Genomic DNA, 22,743 nt, shown 5'->3' with positions numbered 1-22,743 from the left:
GACTTCTCTTAGTCAGTAAATGTCCTAATACGTCTGCTCACACTTTTCATGTCCCTACCCACCATGTGGCTTATGGGAACTTCACGCATTTCAACTTTCTCCCCCAGCTTTTGTGACCCTGAGAGTTTTCTCTGATCAGTTTGTAGGATTATATTTTTTTACAGGCTATTTCCTCTGAAATGACAGGTCTCTTCTGCAACGTTTCTGTCACTGCTGGTAATGCGCAACATTGGAGAATGCCCTTCTGATTTTTCCCGTTGCCCTTTTCCACAGTTTACTACAGTATCATTTGTTGCTTCTCTCTTTTCTTCCTCAGTAATGCACTGGCTGAGCCAGAGCAACTGACCTGATGGTTTCATCATCTGGGATTGCAGACCTGTCTTTTCAGTCCCAGTACTTGGTATCTGGGGATCAGGGTCACTATCAGTCTTTGTCAGAGTTTGTACATTTCAGGGTACTATCTCATATGTGTGATTTACCGATAGTTTCTCAGGAGCCGACAAGACTGAGCTTCAAGTACATTTTCTTCAGCTGTAACATTGGAAGAAAATGTTAGTCGGAGCAAGCAGATTATCTAAACAGAGCATGATGAGTCTGTGTCCCTGCTCATTGATCTTTCTTAATCCATGTTTGCTTAATTCATTCTAATCCACGACCTTTGCTCCCACTTTAGCTTTGTGGTGCCCCACATTTCAGCAGCGCAACATGCCTCGGCAGAGTGTCAGTGCATTAGGACTCCAGGATATCATCATCCTTCACCATTGTCAGAGAGAGGGGACCTGGACAGCAGTCAGGTTAGCTGGCGTTTCTTTACAAAAGACTAAAACAGTAACAGCTGGAAAAGGGTTGTATCTTGTTAAGATTAGAGTTCTGTCCCTATGTAGGTGTACCAATGCTTTCTTGTTTTTTAAACACGATCTTCGAAATGATAAAATAAATAGAAATTGAATGGTAGAACACACCTAGTGCATCAGCAATTGTATTTTATACAATGTTTTTGTGATAGCAATACCATCACAAGTGAGAAATTCTGCTCCAGCTGTAATGGAGAAGTTTGTGAAATGCATAGTGAAATCTGTATCCTTTTATGGCATGAAAGTATTATTGCCCTGAAAAAGGAGAAGACAGGGATATATAACTATGTATTTTTTCTAGATTCCACCATAAAGTAGTTTTTCCATTACAAGGCTTCTCCCATATTAGGACATAACAGTAAAATATTGAGTGATATTATATACAAGCTTTTCAGTTGACCTTTCACCTTGGAATGCAGATAATTTTCACTTCAGAGTATCACTGTGAGTCAGTATAGACAGACTACTTGGAAACAGAAAAGTTTTCTCTTTTTTTTTTTTTGTTTGATAGACATGCTTCATATCCTTTAACATACATTTAGGATACACCCCTTGGAATCTTATTTATAAATTATATACTCTTTTGTCTGTATTCATTTGCATGGTGTATTATATACAAAATGATTGTGCGGCTTTGAGTCTCTCCAGCGTACTTTAAGCAGGTATACTTTAAACGTGTATCTTTAAGCACAATGAACTTACTTTGAATGACACTGGGCCAACATAAATTGAAATGTAGAATGAGAAGAAACACAGATAAAGCTGGAACAAAGGAGCAGCAAAAGTAGATGAAAATGTTAGACAAAATGGTACTGAAAAGTTACATGCAACAACTGTGTAAGCCCCGGGGTAGTTCCACAGGAACTTGAACATATAGTAGTACTTCATGTAGCAAATAGAAAATGACACTTGCCAGAATCTGACCTTGACAGAATTATTTGAGTAATATTTCTAGTATGATTGAACAACTTCCTCACTATTTTAGGAAGTAAGAAGTTTTCCAGAAAGCTCTGTCTGCTATTTCTTATTATACTCTCTGCTTTCATAAATGGAGGAATGTAGGAAATGTCATCACATTTAGTTTTTTACCTTTTATCTAAGTTCTTGTTTGGTTTGCAATATATGTGTGTCTGAGTATTTTACAAATGTGAATCCTTTACTTCTTCAGGGAAACATAATTATTGTTGAAAGAGAGAAAACAGAAAACTCAGGCACAAAGAAACTGAAAGTAAGATCTTTAAAGGTATTCAGGAATCTAGAAAATAAATTGGGCAGAACTAAGTTGTTTCAATCTCAGGAAATGGCAGGATGGCAGGCACTGAAGTTTTCTCCATTTAAAATAAATTATTTTTTTAATTTCATATCCAGTTCCTACACATGACAAGGAGATTCACCATCTTGATTGTGCTGAATATTTAGCATATCCTATGACTAACATTAAGTCTGGCACAGATCACAGCAGTCACAAAGGTAGACACTTTAGTACTGTATTCTAATGGTTAAATCATTTTTCCAGGAAGAAATTCCTCTGTCATGTTAGCCTAGAGGACCCCTAATCCTGCCTCTCAGAACAGGAGGAGCTAGGTGATGAATGTGGGAGTCCCTTGCCATTAAGCCTCTTGCGTATTTTATACTGAAGAATAGAAGCATCATGCGACCAGAAGAAAAGTAAGGGAGAAGAAACCTGGGCATCCATCCTTATTTCTATAGTTCCAGGCACTGTGAGGACAAGCCTGGCTTTTAGCTTCTTTTCCGTGAACTGCTTTGGCATTCAATCCATTGAGATCTAATGCAAAATTCATAAAAACCCCAAGATCAGGTTTTATAATTACTTTATCTCAGGTCTATGCTCTGGCCTTTAAATTGCAATATCAGATTTCCCCTTGCTTCATTTCCTTCCCCCATGATTCTTGTAATTTTGGCTACATATTGGCCATGCCTCAGCAGCTGATGTGGTGGGTTCCCTTTCTTATTTTGCATCCCCCCCATGCTCTGTAATCTGAAAGGTACATATCTAACATGTAGGATCTGTATTGCCTGGATAAAAGTGATATGAACCTCCATTTCCTTCTGTGACTGCTGTCTCACCTCCTGACTCTGTTTTTTGTTTGCTTATTTGTTTGTTTGTTTTTCCCCTGAAACAACTGTTATTTTATTGCAATTTGCATGATGTTACAATCCCTGAGATGGAAAGAGAAACAAAATTGAGAGTTATAGCCCATAATCACCTCCCTTAGGTACCCAACTATCTAGATACCTAAAACGAAGGACTTAATGGTTAAGACTGGAGTTGCCTTAGATTTCGCTACAGTTAGTAAGGCAAAGCAGGCTTCTCCAGAGATAACTTCTGTCTCTGGAGAGAGTGAAAGAGTCTCCAGAGAGACTCTATTTTCAACCTATATTGTTCAATCAGGTTTTAAAAATATAAAAATGCAAAAGATAGATAGGTTTAAAGATTATTACACCTTTGAATCTAGGTGAGGTGATTCTACACATATTAAAAAAGGCACTTCATTTTTTTCAACTTTACGGTGTATAAAGTATCTTAGTATGGATAGATCCTTATAGAAATCATAGAATCATTTTGGTTGGAAAAAACTTTTAAGATCATCAAGTCCAAATGTTAACATAACACTGCCAAGTCCACCACTAAACTATGTCACTAAGCGCCACATCTACACGTCTTTTAAATATCTCCACGGGTGGGGACTCAATCACTTCCCTGGGCAGCCTGTTCCAATGCTTGATAACCCTTTCAGTGAAGAAGTTTTTCCCAATATCCAATCTAATCCTTCCCTGGCACATCTTGAGATCATTTCCTCTTGTCCTATCACTTATTACCTGGGAGAAGAGACCAACCCTCACCTCCTTTCAGATAGTTGTAGAGAGTGATAAGGTATCCCCAGAGCTTCCTTTTTTCTAGGCTAAATAACCCCAGTTCCCTCAGCCAATCCTCATAAGACTTATGCTCTAGACCAGCTTCATTGTTCTTCTTTGTATGCACTCTGGCACCTCAATGGTGTTCTTGTACTGAACACGGTATTTGAGGTGCTGAGTACATAGGTACAATCACTTCCCTAGTCCTGATGGTCACACTGTTTCTAATACCTGCCAGGATGCTATTGGCCTTCTTGGCCAGCTGGGCACATTGCTGGCTCATATTCAGCTGGCTGTCGACCAACACCCCCAGGTCCTTTTCCACCAGACAGCTCTCCAGCCACTCTTCCCCAAGCCTGTAGTGTTGCATGGGGTTGTTGTGACCCAAGTGCAGGACCCAGCACTTGACCCTGTTAAACCTCATATAAATGGCCTCGTCCCATCAATCCAGCCTGTTCAGATCCCTCTGTAGAGCCTTCCTATGCTGAGGCAGATAGACATTCCCACCCAACTTAGTGGTGTTTGCAAACTTACTGAGGGTACACTCGATCCCCTCGTCCAGATCATTGATAAAGATATTGAACAGAACTGGCCCCAATACCAAGCCCTGAGGAACATCACTTGTGACCGGCCACCAGCTGGATTTAACTCCATTCACCACCACTCTTTGGGCCCGGCCATCCAGCCAGTTTTTTACTCAGCAAAGACTTGGCCCATCCAAGCCATGAGCGGCCAGTTTCTCTAAGACAATGGTGTGAGAAATGGTGTCAAAGGCTTTACTACTGTCGAAGGCTTTACTAAAGTCTAGGTAAGCAACATCCACAGCCTTTTGCTCATCCACTAAGCAGTTCACCTTGCCATAGAAGGAGATCAGGTTAGGCAAGCAGGATCTGCCTTTCATAAACCCATCCTGACTGGGCCTGGTCACCTGGTTCTCCTGTACAGGCAGTGTGATGGCACTCAAGATGATCTGCTCTATAACCTTCCCCAGCAGCGAGGTCAGACTGACAGGCCTGTAGTTCCCCAGATCCTCCTTCAAGCCCTTCCTGTAGATGGGCATCACGTTTGCTAACCTTCAGTGAACTGGGACCTCCCAGGTTAGCCAGGGCTGCTGATAAATGATGGCAAGTGGCTTGATGAGCACTTCTGCCAGCTCCCTCAGTACCCTTGGGTGGATCCCATCTGGCCCCATACACCTGTGTGTATCTAAGTGGTGTAGCAGGTCACTCATCATTTCCTCTTGGATTATGGAGGCTTCATTTTGCTCCCCATCCCTGTCTTCCGGCTCAGGGGGATGGGTACCCCAAGAACAACTGATATAACTAATAAAGATTGAGGCAAAGAAGGCATTAAGTACCTCAGACTTTTCTTCATCATTTGTCACTATGTTTCCCCCTGCATCCAATAAAAGGTGAATATTCTCCTTAGCCTTCCTTTTGTTGCTAATGTATTAATAAAATATTTTTTATTGTCTTTACAGTAGTAGCTCTATGAAGTTCTAGCTGTCCTTTGGCCCTTCTAATTTTTTCCTTGCATAACCTCACAATCTCCTTTTAGGCTTCCTGAGTTGCCTGCCCCTTCTTCCAAAGGTTGTAAACTCTCCTTTTTCCCCTGAGTCCCAGCCAAAGCTCTCCGTTCTTCTTTTGGTACATGGGGACGGCCTGCTCCAGCTCCTTAAAAATTTCCTTCTTGAAGAATGTCCACCCTTCCGAGACTCCTTTGCTCTTCAAGACTGCCTCCCAAGGGAGGCAAATGATTGTTTTCAGTGGGTTTCTTGAAGCTCGTTAGTGTTATTTGGGTATCAAGTAATTTCTCTCTCCAGCTCAGTTTTGGTCTGCCCGTGGTTTATAAATGTGATTTTTTTTCTAAATCTCTTCTGATCTGAGGTACTTCCCTCCTAAATGAAATCCAAACATGATTCAGTGGATTGGACACTCCAACAAATGCTTTCAATAGGCGTTACAGATGAGAGGGGTTTTATCCCTCTGCCCTGAGCAGTCGTCCTTCATTATTATCTACCAGGTTGGGGACCTTCCTACACTCCCCTATGTCTCGCCCTCAAGATTTGTGTCATATGGCCACATTTTCATGCTATAAAAAACCTTTCAGGTGGGCTGCAACACAATTGTCTCTTTCTTCCAGAGATGTTAATTTAAAGTCCTTTCCTCAGCCCTCCCATCAGTAAATACATACACACACCTACATAAACACACACAGAGATCAACAAAAATATATATAAATATATATTTTAAATATACACACACATATATATATATTTATAAATAGACCCTTGTATAGAGTATACAAGGCCCAGAAAGGATCTAAAACCAAGAACTGCTCATGCAAATACAGCTAATCTCCCCTAGAGGAGACTACTTCTGAGGCTGGCTGCCAAGGATCCCTCCCTGTGGTGGATGCAGTTAGAAGAGTAGGTGTAGTCTGATTTACTACAAATTGTACCCTCAACTTTTCTATACTAGAAAATGTTGTGTGTCATCAGGCTGTTCTCTTATTCTTTTTTTTCTATTTCATGTACCTTTCTCATCTTGTCATTTTATTGTAAACTCTTTGGGGTATGTCTTATTTTCCTATAGGCTTGTAGAGCCCGTTTTGATTAAGCAAGACCATAAAAATAATGTATTTCAATGTCTGTCGTGGTTTTGGCCAAATCAGCCAATGATGGACACAACAGATGCTCTCCCCCCACGTCTCGCACAAGGAGAGGAGGAGGAGAGATAAAGAGATTTACAAGTTTAGAAGGAACTTAGCTACCTTAATGAAATATTAATAATAAAATAAAAAGGAAATAATGGAATAGATACAGTATATACAAAACCATTTTGTCACTGACAGGTACTGGGGAAGTCCCAGACTGGACTCAGTGACGGGTGGGAACTGGATTCCGGATCTAGAGTCAGGAACCCACAGATTGTGATCAAAGGCAGATGAACAGACATGGTCCTCCTCAGACATTGGCCATTGAAGAAAAGACAGCTGACCCTTTGATCCCTCAGCTTTTATACTAAGCATGGGGTGGATGGGATGGAATATCCTTGTTGGTCAATTTTTGGTCACCTGTCCTGTCTACTCCTCCCTGCAGGTGGGATCCCTCTACGCTTTTCTGTTTCTGACCCTCCAACAGGGCAAATAACGAAATTAGCTGACCTCGGTTGTTATAACAAGAAGTATAAGCAAGAGCCTCTCTGCGTACCATTCCTTGGCATGAACTATAATCATTGGTCGTATCACTCTGAGAACAAACAGTTTTCTGTGCAATATGCTGTTAATTTCAGAGAGTTAGAAGAGGCCTAGCTAAGAAATAAAATTACTGAACAGAAAGTTGGTTCAGTTCTACCTCAAACCAGGACAATGCCCCAACTAAATAAGCTGTAAACGAATTTAATTAGCCAAAGAAATATATTTATAATGTATCATACATAATGTCTTTGTGAAAAAAAGTGTTTTTAAAAATACGAAAGCTAGAAAGTGCTTTTTTTTTTCTCCTAGAAGAAAAATTATGTAATAATTCATTGTACACAATCTAATTCACAATTATTTCCTTTAAAAGATCTTTATGGATATCTACATACACAGAACATAAATACCCTTGAAGCTGAGGAAACATAACTTCTTTATAATGGATTTCTTTTGAGCATACTGGAGACATAACTTACACTTCTGCATTCTGAGAGAGAAAACAAATGAAGGCAAATAATAAAATTTGCAACAAAGGTAAAAATATGAGATGCCTCTTCTGCCTCCAGATCCTTTGGAAAGTATTAGCTAATTATACTTAACATGGAATGAGAACATAATTCCCACTCTTTTGACAAGTAACAAATTGCACATTAGCACCTTGTAAATAATATTACTAAAAACAGTTGTCCTTGTCTGTAGTTTCTTCTTTGTAAGAATAAAATTAATTTGAGGCCCATCATTCACAAGATATGCATTATAATATCAAAGCAGCAGTTTTAAGACACTGGGAACTGAAAATCCTGTACACCCTCTGCACAGAGGGAGAAATTTGGTCCTGTAATAAGAAGATAAAAGGAAAGGTATGTGAAGTCTATGGTAGCAGCATGATCCCTTGTGGTAATCAGATTTTCAGTCATGATTAATTTGAGTCAGTCATTCTACTAATAATATTATCCTGACTATAATCTAAGCATAATATTGGTTTCCATTGAGAAATGTAAATTGCAGATTGTTAAGCATTTTTAATTTTTTTATTAGTTGACTAATTAAACTGAATTGCTCACCTTTTTTTTTTTTTAAGAAATCCCTGCAGACATGAATTTTAATACTTTGCATTTAAACACATCATCTTTTATCCAAAGATCCAAAGGTGCTTCACAGTACAAATATTAATTTGTACTGTACAAATGATCTCACAGCAGTCCAATGAGATATATTACTAGCTGTTATTTTTTAAAGGCTGTTTTTAAAATAAATGTTCACATCCTTCAGCAGGATATAATAACAAGAACAACTACATGTTTGCAGAATCCTTTTCAAGTCAAGGGACAGTGCTTGCTGGTAGCACAAAGATTCGATTCATGCAGTAACCTTACTGAAAGATAATAACTCACATTAAAAGTAAGAAGGCTTTTTTCCATTAACTTCAAAGGGGTCAGGTTTTCACTTAATAATGCATAATGATAGCAGTGTCAGAGACAGATATAGGAAGGGAACAGACAAAATCATCAGGTATTTTATATACCAATGAGATGCAGAATGTATAGAGGTTTGTTATGTAGATTTAGTGTTTCCCAATAGGATCCTTAACTTTTGTTTTCTCTTTAAAAAAATGTATATGTGTAAGAGTATTGCTTCCTTCAAACACGAGGCCAGCCCAAATGCTGGATTTGTTTTGATCCTTAAAGCTAAGATGCAACAGAGCAGTAAGAATCTACTTTCACAGGGATGCTGCAGTGGAGATCTCTGTTGATTACGTGACATCACTGTAACCGCACTTCAGAGTTGATGAGCAAATTCAAAAGAGTCATGACAGCAAGTGTTGACTACAGGAAGTGAACACACTGCTACCATACATGGTATTTAGTTTTCCTCTTATGTTCAGGCTCTTTAAAAAAAACAGGGCTAAATTTTACTTTTCTTCAAACAGGAACTAATTCCAGAGTAATTTATTTTTCACTTTTTAATCCAGATTTAAACTCAAATAACTGAAACCAGAATGTGGCCTTCATAGCTAAGGGTAAAACTTTTAAAAAGTATGCTATAATTGTTAAGGATGCAGTAAAACTAAACACATGATAATCTCAGAAATGCTATACTGAGTACTTTGTTTTAATCAGATCTATGCACAGAGACAGAGCACTTCAAATACAAGACTAAAAAAAGGAGCATGCCTACCTGAAACAAGGTCCTTGGATACAGTGCTTACCTTAGGGTATTGTTTAAGGCTCTTTCACTAAAATCAGAGATAAGGTGCTTGGCAACTCAAAGGACTGAGTCAATTATGTTAAAAAAACAGCGGAACACTCATAAAGTGCATGTAACAGCTGCATGAAATAGCAATATGCTATTATTACAAGGAAAATAAAATGGATCATTATAAATGAAACACACAGAGGATTGTTATCAGCAGAACAATTGTTATGTATTGAACAATCAGAAACACCCACTTGGAAATCCTTAATGAAATGCTTAACATTTTATAAATAGAATTTCCAGGGAATTTAGAGATCAATACAACTGTCTAGCCACCTTCCACCTGTCTGGAACTGCCTTCCAATAAGAGTAACAGAGGGAAACAACTTAAGTAGCTTTAAAGTGGAGCTTAATACATTTCTGAATGGGATTATAGGATGCAGGAAATGCCTGTTAGAGCAGAGGATAGGAATCAATGACTTGGGAGGCCTTTCAGTGTAATATCTTGTGCTCCAGAAACCTTTGTTTCTTTGTCTCCAGTAAACATAGGTTCAGCACAGAAGACAAGTTTCAACAAAACACCCTGTTGTTTAGAAGTTGTTCTAGCTAATAGTAGTACTACAGGAACATTTAATCTTCAAGTAATTCTACTATTAACCCTGTATTAGTGGCGTAGGAATCCAGGTTTCATGAATCACTACGTGTAATCAACAGCAGAAGTGTCAAAAATCAATAGCTAACATGCAGCAGGGCCTTACAGTGAATTAGGGGCAGAGTGTGAAAACTGCAGTTGCTCTTCAATGCATCTGTTTCAACTGAGATCAGATGAAATTTCAACATTTCTTTTACTGGTAGTCACAACTAGATTTTATGTATACATGCAGTACGAAGGCCTGTTTGGAGACTAGGCATCTCTGGGTTTAAACCCCTGCTTATTCATCCACCTTCTGTGGACCTGTAAGGAATATCTACACACAGAAGGAGGAGAAGCAGCCCTCAAGGTCAAGAGCAGAGTCATGGGAATTCTTCCTAGTCTAGCTGGAGAACGGGAAAAAAACCAATCAATGCAAATTCTTCTTGGCTGATGTGCCGCAAGTTTCTCATTATGGTAATTAGTGACGCATGAACACTGTTAGACTTTGCAGCATGTTATATCCCTTAATGCTTACTATTTACTGTAGTGCCCAGAGGCCCTAATAGGAATGCTAAGCCAACACAGCACAGCTGGGAGGCTGACAGGGCTGCAGTAGGAGGAGATGCCACTGCTGGTCTTACCAAGGGACCCAAGGGTCTCGTTGCCCTCCATCTCTGTAGGGACTGCAGGTGCTGAGATGGAGTGAGGGAGCAAAGCTATCACCCTTGGTAGGCTCAAGGGCTCCTGGTGCTGCACCTGGGAACTTTGATCTGGCTGTGGCATGGGGCTCCTTTCCTTGCACTGTCCGTAATAAATAAGCACTCATTATTGAAATGGACCTTATAAAAGATGAGTACTATATTATGTGGAGTACTGTGAAAACAAATACATATGTATGTTTTCTTGTCTAAATCCTAAGCATTTCAGTTGTCATTCAGAAGCAGGTCACCCGCATGTAAATGTGACCCTTGTAAAATTGCCAAGGTCAGAGAGACTTAGGACAATCTGCTGTGTAAAGGCTGATTGCACAAGTTTAAGCTGCCTGAGGGCTGCTTTAACTTATCTCACCATTTTTTCTAAAACTCGGGGAGAGAATACTGCATGCTAAAACCGATTCATTCTACTTCCCTTATTTTTCTCTTTACCCCTTCTGAACAATCACCAAACTCTATGCCCATTGCTGTTTGCTAAATATTAAAAGTATTTTACTGTATTCACCAAAATTTTTTTCTGAAACAATGGATGTATACATGGCATAGCTTAGAGAAACAGCTATGGATCAAATGCTTGGCTGTGCTTGCTGAAAATTAGAAAATGGTCTAGCTCTCAGTCTTGGTTAATTGAGACCTCTCTCCTAAGCTCTTGCTTTGTTCTCCAATGTAAGAGTTAGAAGTTAATCCTTTAAATTTAACTATTCACCTAGTCTCTCCTTATGTCAAGGAGACAGAAGGCATCATCAAAGATTTATCTCATTCTGTGATAGACATTTAAGATGTTTCAGATAAACTACTCTCATGAGGTTCCCTTTTCTTCTCATAGATCTAGGCTCAGTAGGTTACTATGTCAAATGTTAAAATGTGTAGGTTAGATGAAATGAATTGCACAGTATAAAGAGGTGGAATGTGATTTACATGCTTCACCCAATAAGGGATTACAAATAAAATGCTGGTATTTAAAAGAAAGTCTTGTCTAGATGCTGTCATCCACAAGCAGATGGTTGGCATTTTAATGTAAAGAAATAGTAGCCAAAAATATTTGTGTGTAGCCTGTGCAAATTGTGTTTTAGCACATAGATGTAATGAGTCAGTAACAAGAAATTATGTATCTAATAAAACGGTCAGTTTAATATATGAAATAAGGCAGAGTGAGAATTTCTGTATCCATAAAAATTTCTATTTCTAGAATTATATGCTGCTAAAATGATGAAATACGTGTTATCAGAATGTTAGTTACATAGCTATGGTTGCTGCAATTGCAAACCAAAAAAAAAAAAAAGACCAAGACCCACCAAGTAAAAAAAAAAATAAATCTGGTAGTGTGTAATTTGCACTTTTATTTGAAATGCATTAGTTTTATCATCACATGCTTGTATGCTGTGTCAATTCAGAACTGATCATTCAAACACAGAATATTCTCCTTGAAATTTTCATTCCACCTGGTAAACTTATCTGAATGTATTTAATGAAGAAAAATGTTCAATTTTAAATGTACAGTATGAAATTGGCTACTTCATCTATGTTGTATAATACCTTAAAAATGCACCTTAACACTTTTATCTGATTAGTATGAATGGTTCAATAAAAACACCTTAAATACATGGAAACTGGAGATCATATAGCCTAACCCAGCTGTCATGCAATTTATAAATACAGAAGCAACTACCCACATCTGTTCTCCTATTTTCTTTTTTCGATTTAAGAGGGAAATTGACCTTACAATCTTCAACGTGACTTCAGGTCATTGTTATTAGTGATGAGAAAATGCTGTGTTCTTCTTTTGACTGAGTCTGGCAAACCTCCCAGATATTTTACAATCACAGTATAAAAGCTCTGAAATGCTGCACAATATTTTATTTTTTCAGGTTTAGACACTTGTTGTAGTAGCCTGTACAGCTGGCAAATAGAAATCTTTTTGCAGGAAGTCTGTATGCTTTTTTTCAGTTAAAACGATGTTTCTCCATTGAAACCTTGAGTTCTAAAATAACTTGGCTGAAATAAATAAGTTACTAGGTCTTTCTTTTAGGCAAAGAGGTTAGTAATTTTCATTTAGGGAGGATGGGTAAGGGAACAGTATCATTATTTTTCAAGTTTCAGGAAGAACAAATATTTGCGTGGAAAATTAGAGTTGGGTTGAGGCTCAGTCTCAAGAAAACACAGATCCACAAACACAGAAGTATGGAACTTTCTACTCTCCCTACATGAAGGAAAGAGAAAATCCAGCTCTTTGTAGCATAATATCCATTAACTACAGTATTATTCATGCACAGTCCTGTTTGTTTTTTTTTTTTTTTAAGTCTCCGTTAAAAAAAATCAAGAGGTTAAGTATCCCAATAAAACAATTTTATCACAATTTAGCAGCATTCAAAGGATCTCTGCAGGAACCTGTTTGACTTCTTATCTTCTATCTACAGGAATTTGGGTCCCATGCAGTAAGTCTTCATGTTAACATAATAACTAGCAGCCTATTAGAAATGAAATAATAGTTGATGCATGTGTTTATAATCAGATGATGCATGTGTTTATAATCAGATGGGATACAAGGATGCTGATCCTGAGGATTACATTCTTATTTCCACCTTTGAAATTGTTCCGTTTTGATGGTATGAAGAGAGAATGATGTTCCTCCTCTAATAGCTGGTTAATATAGCACATACACATGATTTTGGATCTGGGACTGGAATTGAGGTGTCTACTTTTTCACAACTATTGGGCAAGAGAACCGTGCTTAGAAACATTCTTGGGTAAAATAAATATTTAACAATGCTGAAAGAAGGCAAACAACCCTTGTAAGAAGAAAGGTACTCTTTCCATTGAAACAAATTGTTCAGTGAAAAATTTTGATAATTTTGAGCAGAAGTACTAAAATAAATATTGATTCAGTGATAAAGATCAGAAATTTAACAATACAAAAGCAAAACTTAGTTTGGTTCTGGTTTTTTGGGTTTTTTTTTGTTAAGCAAATATGTCCTATAAACTAATTGTTTTTACAAAATCTTGACAATTCCTTTAGAAAACAAGTTAAGATACTTCATATGTCACAACAATCCCCTCTAGGAAGAGGGGAGAAGAGTAAGACATACTGTGGATATTGAGGAAACCACATTCATTTGCCATAGGCAAGTTCTTATGGGTCTTCTCTTACACAACCTCCTTGGAGAAAGGCTGAATAAACAGGTAGGCTTTGTAGCATGATTTTAAGACCAGCAAATTCAGTGCTGTTAAACTGTAGGGGTAGCAAGATCAAGAACTCTTTGTTGAAAAGAAATCTTCAACAAGTCATCACAACTAGTCATCTCCCATTATAAAATGGGATTACCTCCCATCTAAAACATGGAGTTAATATAAGGAAGCAGAAGAGTTCATGGTGTCATCCAGGAGCTTAATCATATGTACCTAGTGGGGAGTGGGAGAAAGAATATTTATTACCCAGGAAAGGTTTATTATAATTGTGAAATATAGCAGTAATGTAGTAGTATAGACAGCCCCTTAAAATTTCAAACACCTTAAAACTCTAGAATAAGGGATTATTTTGAAAAATGAGCAGATCACGGAATATGCACTGCACAGTACCTTTATTACTTTTCCTACCATTAGCTGTTATTTAATAAACCCTGCTATTAATAAGCAGAGATAAGGTCTGACTTAAGCTTACAAAAGACAGGAAATTCAGAGTTCAGACTTTTCATTCCATCTTTAACTCGGACCTTTGTGTCTCGATATTGCAGGGGCCTGGGAGACTTAAGCAAGAGTCTTTTACCTTATACCACAATATATGTTCAGCATTACTAGTGATAGGCCATACGCTTTGCACTGAGTTTACATGGCCTCAGGACCAAGGTTTATCACAGCTGTTCTGTATGAACTTGTCTTGTCTTGTCTGCAGCTTTACTTCACTTGGTTTATCTGTCATAGCAATTTTTTTAATTGACTAGGTGTCTACAGCTAATTTGTTTTATTTTTGTTGTCTGTGTATGGTGAAACCATTGTTTTATACAGATAGCTGAAACAAGCAGGTGCTCTATGCAGAATGAAATATTTATGGTACTAAGATAATGATGCAGGGTAGAGAAATACAGACCTGGTACAACAGCAGAGGGCTTGAGAAGTGGGGGCACAGGATACGGTGTAGGGATAGGCATGGGGTTTTAAGAGTTGGGTCACAGGATGGCACTTCAGACCCCATGGTTATAAATAACTCACCCACGGTGATCTGTATTACAGAAATACAGATCTGGGCAAAACTGATTTTAGGGATAAGCTAGAGAACAAAGAAGTAATATCTACCCATATGTAAAGAGCTCCACTTATAGTAAACTTTTATGCAATGTGGAGTTGCAGACCAGCAAAAAAAAAAACAGCAGAGGTGTAAAAGGATGTTAGCGAACATAAAAATGACCCCAAGTGAACCCTAGTGTGAAGAAGAAGAAGAAACCATCAACATAAACACCATATTTCTCCCAGTGAAGGACTCCAGATGCTGACAATTCACCATAATTACACCCCCACACATCCTCCAAGAAATAAAACACTGACCCTAAGACCCAAGGAGCAGGGCAAGAGTGAGCATAACACCAGAAAAAGGGATAGAAACAAAGTGCACGTACAGCAATTTTCATTGCATTGTTGTTCTTTCTTTTTCTAGTACAATTAAATCTGGACTCATAATGATTAGACCATTAAGATTTCAGTTATACTAACAATAAGTTCTTGGGTTTATATGTGTACAAGTTGTGCCTACTCTTTACCCATAAAGGTTTTGAGTGCAACAGACATGGTCTGTAGTGAAGCAGAAGAAGGTGAAGCAACAAATTGTAAGAGTCAGAAACTGAGCTGTTCCACATGGTCTTCATTGCACTATTACTGTTTTGGATACCCAGTTGTAATATTCAGATTCAGAAGTAATGGCTCTAAAATGCCTTACCTGTGTACATTTTTTTTGTTTTTTTCTTACATCATTCTTGCACTGGGAAGCAATGGGAAAAACAAAAAACCAAACAACCTAACATAAAAGATGTGATGATATCACTTAACTATCTCTCATAAAGTCATAGATTCATAGGTTTCAGTTGTTTATCTACAGAGAGCTGATTGCTTGGGCAACACACTGGGTTTGAAATTCAGGTTCTTTCATTTTGCAACACATCTTCTGTGTAATCTAGGAATAGTCATAAGTATTTCCCTGTTCATCTGTTAACTTTATTTCACACCACCTTTGTCTCTGGTATTTTTAATTTTTTTTTCTTCAGCTCTTTTGCATTATAATGTTTTTGTTCGTTTGTTTGGGGGTTTTGGTGGGATTTTTGGCTTTTCTTTTTCTTTTTTTTCTTTTGTACAAGACTGATTAGGAGGAAGATCTGGTGATGATTAGTTTTAGAAAGTGCACAGAAGAAGAATAGATGCGTGGTTGATTATCATCAGGCATTCCAGCAATACTGCTCAACGCCCTGTTTACCAACCTCACTCAAATATTTTTGCTAGTGACTAAAGTTTTTAAAAGTCAATATCTGAAGGCAACACCTCTACTTTTCTTACATCTACATTGACAAGGACCTGTTTGGCCTTGAATCCCAGACATGAGTTTGCTAATTCATTAATGATGATGACAGTGAACTGAAATGTGATATAAGTTACAACTAAAATATTCAATACTGAAGCATAACAGACAAAGAAATAGTTTTTCCCTAAAAAAAAATAAAATAGGAAAAATAAATTTTTTAATTTTATGAAAATCTTCTAAAACAATCAAAATGAAATAAAAAGAATATTTTTGTGATGCAGCTGCTCAATAGGATTTTTATAGCATTTGAGACATAATTAATGCCCACTCTTTATTACCAAAAAGAATAGCATATGTAATATGTTCAAAGGAACTAGAATGAAGGAACCACCGTTAAGTGAATGAGACACTTTGATTATCCATGGGTCATTAGTTTAGTATGCTCTAATGGCTCCTAAAGAGCTATTGCACACTCTGAGAGTACTCACTAACTTAGCTTATAATGCATCAATACAGAAGAAAAAAATATCAATATCAAAAAATCACCTTGGTAGGCCTATAGCTGATTCAGAATGTTTATGTCCACTTTTGTTATTATGTGCATGAATTACCTATGTTTTATTCATGGCACCAGCTATTGTTCATGGTGACATGACACAATCATTGTCTGAAATTGTTGCTCCTTTCCACATTTTTTTTAAATTTATACGACACAAAATCCAAGTTGTCAACTTGCAGAAATCATATTTGCTGTTTTAATGTGCAGGTTAGGCAGATTTTAGATGGCCATATGTACGAAAATAGTCCAGAAAATTCCTGCTCACTAACTCAGGTCCTTTTAGGGGCCTTTGCTTTTCAGTGTCTTAGAGGCTCACATTTTTGGTGAGAGATTGCTTAGACGTTAACATTGCTACAGCTGCAATGCATGTAAATTTAATTCTGCAACCTTGTGTGCTCTTCGCTTGAATGTGCAACATTTTATAAATCTGGAGCTTCATTATAATTTATTAACTTTTCCTTTTTAATCCATTCTGACTTTTCTTTACAGTTACTGCACTATAGTACATAAAAGCTCACTAAAAATTACTTGACTGCTTTCCTCTTCCTTTTATGTCCTTTCTTGTCCTAAAAATTACCAAATAGGGTATCTCATGAAAAGGTACCTCCATTCTCTTCATTAACTTCCTCATAAGTATGTTAGGGCTACTGTTAGCTCTCCCCAAGGCCGTCCCTTCTCCAGGCTGAACAAGCACTGTTCCCACAGCCTATGCTCATACATCGTTGGTACGATTAACTAAATTTTGAAAATTTGTAAACTTGTTCAGTAAACCTTACTTTTAAAATCATTGGATTAACATGTAACAGCCTTAGGCTTAGATTCAACACATGATTTATGATCTTACCTGATGTAAAAGCTTTTACCATCTAATGTTAGCAGTCAGAAGTTGAAAGCATAAATATTGTGTTGCATCTGGGCCTTTGCATTTAACTTGCTTGTTCTCATTTTGCCCTTAGTCATGCATCTACCCAAATTACAGTTACTTTTACATTATATGCTATTCATGCAATCTTTTACCGGGAATATGTCCTTTTCATTCAAACCAAGTAATGCATTAGCTCCTTAAAATGTGTGTAGCCTCAATCAGCAATACATAATTTGCCCTCAGCATAATAGGGACCCAAAGGATATCTATAAATCCCTTATTATGTCTCTTCTCTCCAAGGTCTGTCAGTCTCTTCCTGTCCTTCTTCAGCAATTCGTCAGTTCCTTGTTCCTGTCTCAAAGGAATCATAATTTCTATAGTCTTTTATCATTAACACTTCTCCAATTCCTTTGTCTCTTACCCTTAGGACTATTTTCCCCAAATCTATTAATAACATAATTATTAGTCCTCCTACTTACTACCCGTCCAGCCATCATAGGAAGATCTAGTTGGTTTCTCAATCCTTGATCTTCTTATACAGCTTTCCCTAGGACAGCTTTTCAGCAATCAGCAGGAATAAATGGCCTACGTCAAGCCATCTGCTATAATTGTCCACTGTCATGGTCATGGTATTTCAAGAAGTATGCTTTATCTCCTTGTTTCCTGCTGAAGGAGTAGAACTTAATGCACCCATTTAATAGTGAGTCAAGAAAAAGAAATTGTCTACAATTGCAGTGCAGAGTTGTTGTCAGTAGGACACTACCTTCTCTTTCCCCACAACTGAATAGAAGGAGGTACTAGTTAGAAGATGCAGGGTAGAAACCTGATTGATACAGGCAGGCAGTATGAAGATCCTGGATTCATTAAGGAAGGGAAAGGGTACATTTGGGGTTTTGGTGTGGTCATTTTGTTTTGTTTTAAGCATGGAATTTTTCTTAATTGGACAATGTATTTTGCATGTCTGAGCTGAAAAGTCTTTGAAGACACATTATAGCATCAGCAGCACATCTTTCATTTTTGCTATTACAGCTGTCTACCTTTTTCTCCCTGCTTGCCTGCACAGTCCAAAATCTGAGCCTTCTCTTTCAGTTTTTTCTTGGTTTTAATGTCTCTGTTCCGACATGTCCATATTTGCAGGGCTGCTTTTGGTTTCCTAGGTGTTAGCTGAATTGATGTACTAGCCAATTGCCCTCCTACTACTCTGTACCGGTTGCTGGTTACCAGACTGAAATTAGACACCTGTGTGCCTTGGGATAACTAGCCTTTTTCTGTCTCCTAGCCAAATATGTAATAGGTGCTTTCTGTGGAATGAAGCTTTGTGCGTTTCTTATTTCGCTAACTCTCTGACAGGGTTTCTTTGCACAGAGAGTATGACCAGGTCCATGAAGTCATGTCATACCCTCTTGCATGGGTATTCAGGAGCAACTGAGAAGGGACTGGGGATGAGAAAAAGCCCTGCTATTCCATACTGGAAGACATACTTTACACTAGTAAAGATCCAATGTCATTTAAATGCTCCTCAGAGCAATGTGGAGGCCGTTTTTTACACCAAGGCAGAGTAATAAGGTGTTACCATGTCAAAGAACACAGGTTCAATTCACAAACTAGCTTTCCAGCTTTTTCATTCATTTTTCCCAGTACATTTTTCATTTCATTTCAAACTGCTTAATTAAAAGTGCATGCTTTTGCCAGTCTGACCTGTGTTTTTGACCAGGCTTAGTATGATACAATTGATACGAGCCCAGTGTGAACTGCTGTTGGGTCTACTAAAGAGACACAGCATAGTGTGATGATGTTTGTTTCTGCTGAGATTTAATGGCTATTTGACTTGGCAGCTGCTTTCTGAGACATGGTTCTCACAGGGGATCTCTCTATTTCAACAGCCACAGTATAGGTTTCCTCTCTGATACTGAGTGTCAAACATCTGCTCTCCTCTTATCTTTCCCTTCCAGTTTTCCCTGTCTCTGGCATAGCTAGCTGCAGGCCAGGAGTCCCTTTTTTCCCCCTTCAGGATTGTGACAGCAGCTCTTTCTTGCTCAGGCCCACTATGACCAGGAATTTGTAGATATTTCAGGAAATATCGGAAACTACTATCACCTCTCCTTTCCATCTTTGCCACAACTGCATTCCTCTCCACAATGATCCTGAGAGTTCCAGGAGTGCTCCTGAGAGTGCTGTGGGCACCATCATCTGGTGAAGGGACGAGTCAGCTTCAGCATTGGTGGAGTACTTATCTTTGCACCCACATGTTCCCATGGCTGCATTTTCATTCTGGTCCACTTCCCTGTTTCGTAACATACTGAATTGCCCTGCTCCAATTTTGCCATCCTCCCTTACACAACTTATTAAAATGGAACGTGGGATAATTAGTTGTGTGTTTAGTTTTTCATTTTTGCTAGTTCAACATAGAATTTAATATAAAGAGATTACCAACTTAAACTCCTATTTCTTTTCTTCAAGGGCCTGTCTGCAGGGTCAAATTAAAATTTTGCATTACTTGGTCCTTATCTTTGTTATTGATATTTTTCTCTCAACTTTGAAAAGGAATTTCATTCAATATATCTTAACCTCTGGAGCAAGCCTCTAATAGGAAATGTGTCTGTGTATTTTTATGAGGAGAAAAATGGATTCAACTGTACGTACAGATTTGAGTTTCAGGTTTCTTCAGGAATGATTACAATTGCTTTCATAGCCCATACTTAGTCTCCTTTTCACACCATTAAGTCATCGAAAGAATCTGTAAGGGAAAAAAATACGGTATTTTCTTGTAATTTATAAGCTTATTTGAGGGCTTGTATAAATATATGAGACTCCATTACCTCCTATTAACAGAATGAACCTTGCCCTCTACTTGTTATGTTTAGGACTAGAATTTGGATAGTTGGCAGTTGTCCAGCAAACCAATATCTGGGAAGGCTCTCATCTTTGAAGGCTCAGGCATCTAAGCTTTCATTAAAGCATAACAAACAGATTTTCAGAACTTAAGCACCTTGAGGTTTTTACAAGTAAATAACTGTATTTGAAAAAAAAAAATCTGAGTGGGAGGTTTAAGATACTTAAATGCTGCTATGCATGGAGAAGCCAATAATACAGTTAGACACAGACATTGGAGGTAGTGGTGAAATGCTGAGCAGATGGGGGAAGAGGACATATGTGCCTAAGTGCGGCAGAAGGGGTTTCAGAATTGTGTTATGGGCCAAGAGTTGATTTGAGAATAGCAGGGCATCATGCTGGTTTATTGTTTCTTAATGTCAAATTATAGTCTTGACTGATGGATACAACAATACCTTCCAGTATTTTGCATTTATTTTACTGACATTTTATTGTGTAGATTCAGACAACTTCCCTCGGATCTAATGTGTTGTCTAAAATTTTGATGAGAAATGTCATAAACCTTCCAGAAGAGCTCCAGAAAGGACCCCAGATATTCTCATGGAATACACTTCCGAGATACAAATTAATGGCTCTGTAGAAAGAGAAAAAAAAAACAACCACCCCACATTCTTTTCTAGTTTTCTTCCTTTTTTTTTGTATTGGGTCTTTCTTCTGAATAAAGAAAGAGATGCCAGGCCTCTCTAATGACTGCTCACTTTTGTTCTTTGCCTTTCATGGGAAAGAGATGATGTAAACTCCTTAGTCTTATTCAGATATTTCAAGTAGAAAAATTAGAGTCTAGGAAAGGAGTGCAACAGAGAATTTCCTCTTCTAACTAACCAGGCCTCAGTAGAAACTATAGTCAGGTAATTAATGTTGTATTTTTATGACAGAAACTATATTCAATATCTTATGTTAAACTCAGATTTTTTTCTTGATTCAACTGAAAATTAAATTTCCAGAGACTATCGTATGTTGGAGAAGTGTTTAAATGAAGCCATGAAGAATGTTCATCATGATTACAGAAGGAAAGCATTTGCCAGATATTTTGGCTTGTGGTAAATTATAATCTGGTTGTAGATGAAGATTGATAGTAGAATGAATGCCTGTTTGATATTAATCATGAGAAAAGGGATACACTCAGTGGCTGAACTCATCCACAGAATTTGAATATACTTTTAAAACTCAATTTGTCTATCATCTATTCTATCCTGAAGGCAGCATAGCAAAAGGATGGGTTCACTAACAGCACAAACTCGCTGGAAATACTTTACAGCCTCTTGCACTATGGTTATCCAAAGACAAGGACTAGCTTTGGATTTAACAGGAGTGCTCTATATTGTCTTTAGAGGCCAGTACATTGAAGTTTTCCCTTTTGTCTACACAGGAAGACACAGGCATAGGACTGACAACAAAGTCCGGGGGAAGATATGCCAAGATCTGCTGGAGAAAGAATCTCAACAAAGAGTCAGACAATAGGGAAAAGCCTCTCTTTACTTTTGCTGGCCAGATTGCATGTAAAATTCACATAGACACACACAGCGTATAAATAAGGCAAGGGCTGCACATTTACCGCAGAAGTTGGTTTGTCTATTGATGTTGCCTCCGTAGCAGTCTCATCCTGACCGTATGCCAAATAGCTCCTGGCAGATGCTCAGCTCAGTGAGCCTACATTCCTTAGCAGCTACAGTTTAGCAAATACTTGTAAGAGACAGAGACAGACTGTGAAGCTGCTGGTTCAGAAAGGATCCTGCTTCAGAGGTGGATGACGATTCCATAAAGAAAACAAATGACAGCTACAGGTTCGAACAGGCCAAGGCAGCCTTGTGCAGACCATGCTGATCTTTGGCATAAGGGACAACTAATTAGTCCCAAACAATGATACTTCTCTCAAAAATATGATCCCAAAGTGAATTCTGAAGGTTATATTTCAGGAGGAGTAAGTTCTCTAAAAATGCATGGATACTTCTAAATCTTAGCTGAACTGTAGGAATATTGCATGTTACAAATAGGATTTTGAAAAGTGATACAAAGTCATATAAGATGGAGCTCTGGTTCTAGTTGTTGTCTGTGTAATATACAAGTTATAATAAACTGTTGCTATCATAGAATCATAGAATCATAGAATCATAGGGTTGGAAGGGACCTCTGGAGATCATCTAGTCCAACCCCCCTGCCAGAGCAGGGTCACCTAGAGCAGGTTACACAGGAACACGTCCAGGTGGGTTTTGAATGTCTCCAGAGTTGGAGACTCCACCACCTCTCTGGGCAGCCTGTTCCAGTGCTCTGCCACCCTCAGGGTAAAGAAGTTCCTCCTCATGTTTAGGTGGAATTTCCTATGCTCAAGTTTGTGCCCATTGCCTCTTGTCCTGTCCCCGGGCACCACTGAAAAGAGCCTCGCCCCATCGTCCTGACACCCACCCTTTAAGTATTTATAAGCGTTGATAAGGTCACCCCTCAGACGTCTTTT

The 22,743-nt window shown here is 38.1% G+C and overlaps 1 long non-coding RNA gene across 2 annotated transcripts in view; it reads left to right on the top strand.

Annotated features, from left to right (window-relative positions):
- The window catches only part of LOC134519356 (uncharacterized), a 58,331-nt gene extending 35,996 nt beyond the window's left edge, over positions 1 to 22,335 (top strand). For both annotated transcript variants that reach the window (XR_010072197.1, XR_010072204.1), the window contains exons 4-6: positions 674 to 794; positions 21,236 to 21,331; positions 21,661 to 22,335. This is a non-coding gene — a long non-coding RNA (uncharacterized LOC134519356). The remainder of the gene's footprint in view (positions 1 to 673; positions 795 to 21,235; positions 21,332 to 21,660) is intronic.
- Positions 22,336 to 22,743: the final 408 nt, after the last annotated feature.

This window comes from Chroicocephalus ridibundus, chromosome 1, assembly GCF_963924245.1.
Source record: "Chroicocephalus ridibundus chromosome 1, bChrRid1.1, whole genome shotgun sequence".
In the NCBI taxonomy this organism is placed as follows: Eukaryota; Metazoa; Chordata; class Aves; order Charadriiformes; family Laridae; genus Chroicocephalus; species Chroicocephalus ridibundus.
Note: the sequence above shows the minus strand (reverse complement) of the source record. Positions and strands in the feature narration are given on the sequence as shown.